Below are 6,120 nucleotides of genomic sequence, written 5' to 3' on the forward strand. Positions count from 1 at the left end.
TTGATTTTACAAGAAAGTGTTTAGATAAGCTTAAAGAAAATTTACGGTTTTCTCACTCGCTATCAAGTATAGAAGATATCTCTGTTTCAGTTTTTCAACATAGTGACAGTTTGTTTCAATCAGACATGGCTGAAGGTGGACAGACGGATAACATAGGGGTTTTGTCACATATTCTCAGACCATAACCATTTTATGGGCGCATAGGCGATGATGTAGAGAGATATGTTGATCATTTTGAAATATTAGCCCAGGTGAATAACTGGTCGGATTTGAAAAAGAAATGGATTTCAGGTTCCTTGATGAAAGGTTTTGCGGGTTATTTTTTTGACACACTTTCGAAACAGTCAGACTTCCCTGATATGACATACGCGCAATTTAAGCTAAGGTTTCTTGACGCGTTTAAGAATTCTTTGTTACCTCAGTTAACGGAACAGGAAATGAGGGCACGTGAGCAGAATGAGACTGAATCTGTAGTTTCGTACGTATATGCTAAGAGAAACCTTATACTTCGTAATGACAAAGATGCTCCGGTTACGAAACAAATTCAGCTCATTATAGACGGACTTATTCCTGAATACATGCGGTTGGCAATAAAGAAGAAATACGATACTGTGGAAGCATTGCTTCAAGATTTACTTGAGGAAGAAAAAGCTCGTGTGTTGCTTGAACGTAAAACAATAGAGAAAATCATGAAGAAAAATCCATTCCTAGCAAATTCTTCGATTCAGTTAAATCCTCCGGAGACTACAGCTCTGCAACAAACACATTTAGTGCAAACTCAGCCTTCTCAAGTTCCGACTCGGACTTTGAACTCTCCTGTTTCCGCTTCACAGCCGAGAGAAGAGTACAAAGATCAGTTAGCTGCAATTCAGAAACAGCTAAATCAGCTTACTCTAAAAGTAGATGAGAGTGAAAAAAATACTGACCAGCGCAACTCATTTAGACGTAATAATAATAATAGTAACTTTAGACGTAACTTTTCCTCTCGTAGGGGGAATAGCCAGAGATCACAACACAGTGAGTCTCGTGACCACAATAATAGTGGCAATTCACGGAATTTCAATAGACGTCCTGTAATTTGTCACAAATGTGGCAAAGAGAATCATTTTTCTCAGCATTGTAGGAGCAATTTAAACTAGTACACTGGGTTGATGATGAAGGGCCATTGATTCTTAAGCGTGTTAAAGTCCCTATATAGATAGAACGAACTCTACCACATATTAACGCTATTATAAGTGGACAAGTGGGCCCTATTCTTCTTGATTCTGGTTCTCAGATTTCGTGTATAGGCTCTCACATGGTTCCACGTGGTGCTAAGTTAATGGGCACGCGTTCATTTTTAAAAGGAGTTACGGGGAACACTTTGTCAGTTAATAAGATAGCTCTAGTTCGATTCCGGTTGGGAATGTATATTTTTTGTCATCCATTTAGAGTGGTTCCTACGTATACACATCCTCCACTTCTTGGACAGGATTTTTTGCTTGCACACAAGGCTAACTTAGATCAGAATGATTTGACTTTAGAAGTTGCAAGGTTCGGAAAGATTCCGCCATCAACGTTGCCAGCTTCTCCTCATGTTAATTATGTGTCTCATGAATTTGTAACTTTAATCTCACCAGTTTTTAAGGTTTTGTCTTCCGTTTGGTTGCCACCCCGTACAAAAACATGTGTTCCAGTCACCAAATGTTTTGATTTTGTGGGTTCTAGAAATTGATTGCAACCTAACAAGTTTTAGCAAGTACTGTCAATTTGTTAGTACAAGAGTCATATATGGATAGTGTTAATTCACATATTTGGTTAAATAACCCCACCAAGAAGCGATTTCTTTTATAGCGCAATAAGATCTTAGGTAATGCGGTAGAAGATAGGCAAGAACATTTGTGTACTAACCTTACGCTTGAAAATGGTCCTCAACCTACCAAAAGTGATCAGTTTGACTGTACTAGAGTAAATGTGAATCCTGAACTGTCAGATAGTAAAATAAGACGTTTTTATGATATAATAACGGAATTCAAAGATGTTTTAGTTGGTCCCCGGACGATTTCTCTCAAGCCCGTGACTATAAGCACGAAATTCAACTAAAAACTGACCAGCCAATAAACGTCCGTCAATACACTATTCCGTATCATTTACGTGAAGCTGTTAATGAACAAGTGCAGCAGTTACTCAAACAAAAGATTATTAAAAATGTAGTAGCCCTTAGAACAGATCAATCATTTTAGTTCGTAAGAAAAATGGATCTTATAGATTTATTGCTGATCTTAGACAGTTGAACTCTTGTATTGTACCCACCGTCTTCCCCGTGCCACCTATTCAAGACATTTTGGTACGTTTTAGTGGAAAAAGTATATAAATATCAGTGATCTTTCGAGCGTTTTTTTTTCAAGTGAAATTGACTGAAAAGAATCAATTATATACTGTATTCCCGATTCCTGGTGACCAGCAGTATTGTTTTTGTTCCTTACCACAACGGTGCATTACTTCCCCAGCTGCTTTGAACGATCTGATGAAGTTAACGCTTGCTGGTTTGGAGAAATATTCTGTGTATTATTATCTTGATGACATAGTGTGGGGATCGGATACGATTGATGAAGTTATTGAAACCACCCGAAAGTTATTCGAGAGATTGAGAAGTAGAGGACTAAAACTTTCTCCAGAAAAAACAAAGTTAGGACACTTTCCTTTAGAACTTCTTGGACATACTATTTCTCGTCATGGTGTGTCGATCTTTGATCGCATTACGGATTCCATTCGAAATTACAAGCGCCCGAAAACTCAGAAACAACTGAAGAGTTTTTTAGGACTGTTCTTTTGGGCGAAATTATATAGACAAGTTTTCAACTTTAACTGAATATTTAAAAAAAAAACTACTTAAAAAGAATGTTCCATTTAAGTGGACTGCTGTCCAGCAGCAGGCATTTGAGCGGCTTAAGGATGCCATTTGTTCAGCCCCAAGTCTTATGCAATTTCACCCGCATAGAGACGTATTTGTTTATACAGATGCCAGTGTCCACGGATTTTTCTGGATGTGTCCTACAACCTGAAAGTGACGAAACTGACGCTCCATTGGTTCCTATTGCGTTTTGTAGTCGTGCTGTGGGTCCCCATGAAAAAAATATCATCTTTTTGAACTCGAAATAGCTGCATTGATTTTTACTCTTCGACGCTTTCCCTACTTTTTATTAGGTAGACATTTTTATTTACGAACTGACTGTAAGGCCTTAACGTACCTTCGTCAGACGAAAAATGTGGCTAAATTTGCACGGATTCTTGCTGAATTAGAGCAGTGTAACTATACTATTTCTCACATTCCTGGCAAGTCGAACACTTTGATAGACAGTTTGTCGAGAAATATGTTAGCGCCTCGAGACACCGACGACGAGCAGAAAAATCTTGAAGATCCGCGAGTTTTCCACATCGAAATTGATGACACATTGAAAGAAGAACAGCGAAGGGACCCATATTTCAAGGATATCATTTTGTTTTTAGAAGGAAAAAATTTAGAGGATTACACCACGGAACGGAATGCGTTGCGTTATAAGATGAAAGATGGAATTCATTACCGTAAACATCGTGGTCCATCTGGCCCACAGTGTCTTGTTGTCACTCCAGCTACTCTCCGTGAAAAAGTTTTATTTTTTCGCACATGCTTCAACGTTGGGATCATCACATTCTGGTTTTTCCAAGACATACCAGTTGTTACTGAGAACTGTATATTTTCCTCATATGAAAAAATTTATTGCTACCCGGTGCCGCCAGTGCGAAGTATGTCAACGCTACAAGAAAGTCCCAGGATCGCCTCTAGGAACTCTTCAGATGATGCCATCGGTGGCTCCTTTCTATCGCCTAGAATTAGAGCAAAGCGGGCCTTACTCAGACGCTAATACTTTACGTCACAAATATTTAGCAATTGCAGTTGATCATAATACAAGATATGTTGTTACTGCTACTATTGGTGGCCAGACAGCAGCAATTTTAGCTGATTTTCTTTATAATCACGTAATACTTCGATTTGGCGTTTGTAAAGAAATTGTGCTGGATAGATCAACTGGTTCTTTATTTCAGGAGTTATGCAATATTTTGGACATAAGGATGAATTTTATAAATCCATACTATCATCAAACGAATGGTCTTACGGAAGTTATTGTCCGGAATTTGGAAGCGTTGTTAGAAACGAAAGTGGACCCCATGAAGCATGGAAGTAGGGTAGAGCATGTTTCTGCTGTGAACTTTTCTCAAAATGTGACCGTGAATCAATCCACGTCTTATAGTCCATTTTATCTTCTTCATGGATTTGAACCATACTTAGAACATCAGGCGATTATAAATGGACCTTGTTTTCATATTTCCAACGAAGAACGTTTAATAACCCTTCACGATATCAGAGAGAAAGCACAGGATAAATTATTCGACAGGTTTTGACATCACAAAAGTCATATGAGAAACATCATACAGCAGTGACATATAATGAGGGCCAACGTGTGTGGATTTATGATCAAACTAGACGTCGTGGCCACGCCAGAGCATTTTCAGGAGTTTTTTTGGTCCAACAATTGTTCGAAAGGACAACGCTAATTCTTATTTTGTTAAATATAAAACTTCGAAAGGCAGGGAAAAGATCGAGTCGATAGCCATTACACGATTAAAGCCCTATTATCCAGGTGTCACACCGAACGAAGAAGAGGAAGAAGTGTTTCGTGCAAGTAATTGTGTTCCTGACTCGGAAGATCAACGACCCAATGAATCTAATCATGCTGCATTAACAATAGAATCTGAACAATTCACTGAAAGTTTTGCTGTGGTTGACGTGTTAAAGTTACCAACTATTACTCAAATGAAATATAAATTTCCGGTGAAAAAACCGTTGTATAATTATAATGAGGAAATTGACGACAAAATTAGTATTTATCATGGAAATATTGCCACACTGAAGTGTGATGCACTTGTTAATGCTGCAAATGAAACGTTAACACCTCTTTCAGGAGTGGACGGTGCTTTGCATTTTGCAGCCGGGCCACAATTACGAGAGGTTTGTGTAAAACTGGGTTCTTTGAAACCTGGTGAGGTTAAAATTTCTCCTGGTTTCAATTTGCCAGCAGATATTGTTTTATTTACATGTGCGCCAAGAGATAACAATAAGCGTATTTTACGTCAATGTTATGTTAACTGTTGTCAGCGAGCTATCGAAAACAATTATAGAACTTAGAGTATTCCATGTTTAGGAACAGGCGCATTTCATTTTGACAAAACTGAAGCCGTGAAGATTGCTTTGTAAACAGTACGAAGTGTTTTGGTTAGAAATTTATCTGATTTTGACCGAATTGTTTTCTGCGTTTTTGACAAAGACAACAAAGATCTCTATTATGACAATATTTCCATCTATTTTCCTATGACTGAATACAAGTCTGCTTAGTTTATTCTAGATAAGACATATAACGGGAATATCTCCGTTAAAAAAAGCCTTGATTAGACTATGTGTTTTTTTTCTCTCGCTGAAATAATATTCATCTAATCTCTGTTAGACGTTTCCCCTTCAATTATGGAATGGCCATCTATAATTGATTATTTCGGATTTTTTCCATCTGCGCATATGAACTAATATTTGACATGTTGATAGTATTACATTGGATAATATTTATTCCCTAATTTGACATATTTTGTCTTAACGCCTAATTTGTGAATTGCCAACATCATCTGCAATTAAATGGATTTTGTATCTTTGATACTTAATATACCTGAACTACTGTTACTTATTCAGAATACATTATTTACATAGTTATGAGCTCAAAAATCCCTATTGTGATTTCTTTTACTAATTTTGATTTTTCATGACATGACTAATCCTAGGATTCTTAATATATTTATTTTACCCGAATTATGACATGATTTTATATTTTATTATATTTTACATTGGATGCTTGTTGTTAGATACTGTTTAGTGTGGCTTCGATACTTAATAATTACGTATTTACTGTGAAGAGAGGGAATAATAATAAAGAATTGAGACATACATATGTTAGTTTATTAAAAAAAAACTTATTTTTTCCAAGTATTTTTAAAGAGGTGTATTTTATTTCACTAACGAACTTGGATTTAGCTTATTTAAGAGAAAACATTGTG

The sequence above is a fragment of the Thermobia domestica genome, chromosome 4 (assembly GCF_964235325.1).
Source record: "Thermobia domestica chromosome 4, izTheDome1.hap1.1, whole genome shotgun sequence".
Taxonomy (NCBI): Eukaryota; Metazoa; Arthropoda; class Insecta; order Zygentoma; family Lepismatidae; genus Thermobia; species Thermobia domestica.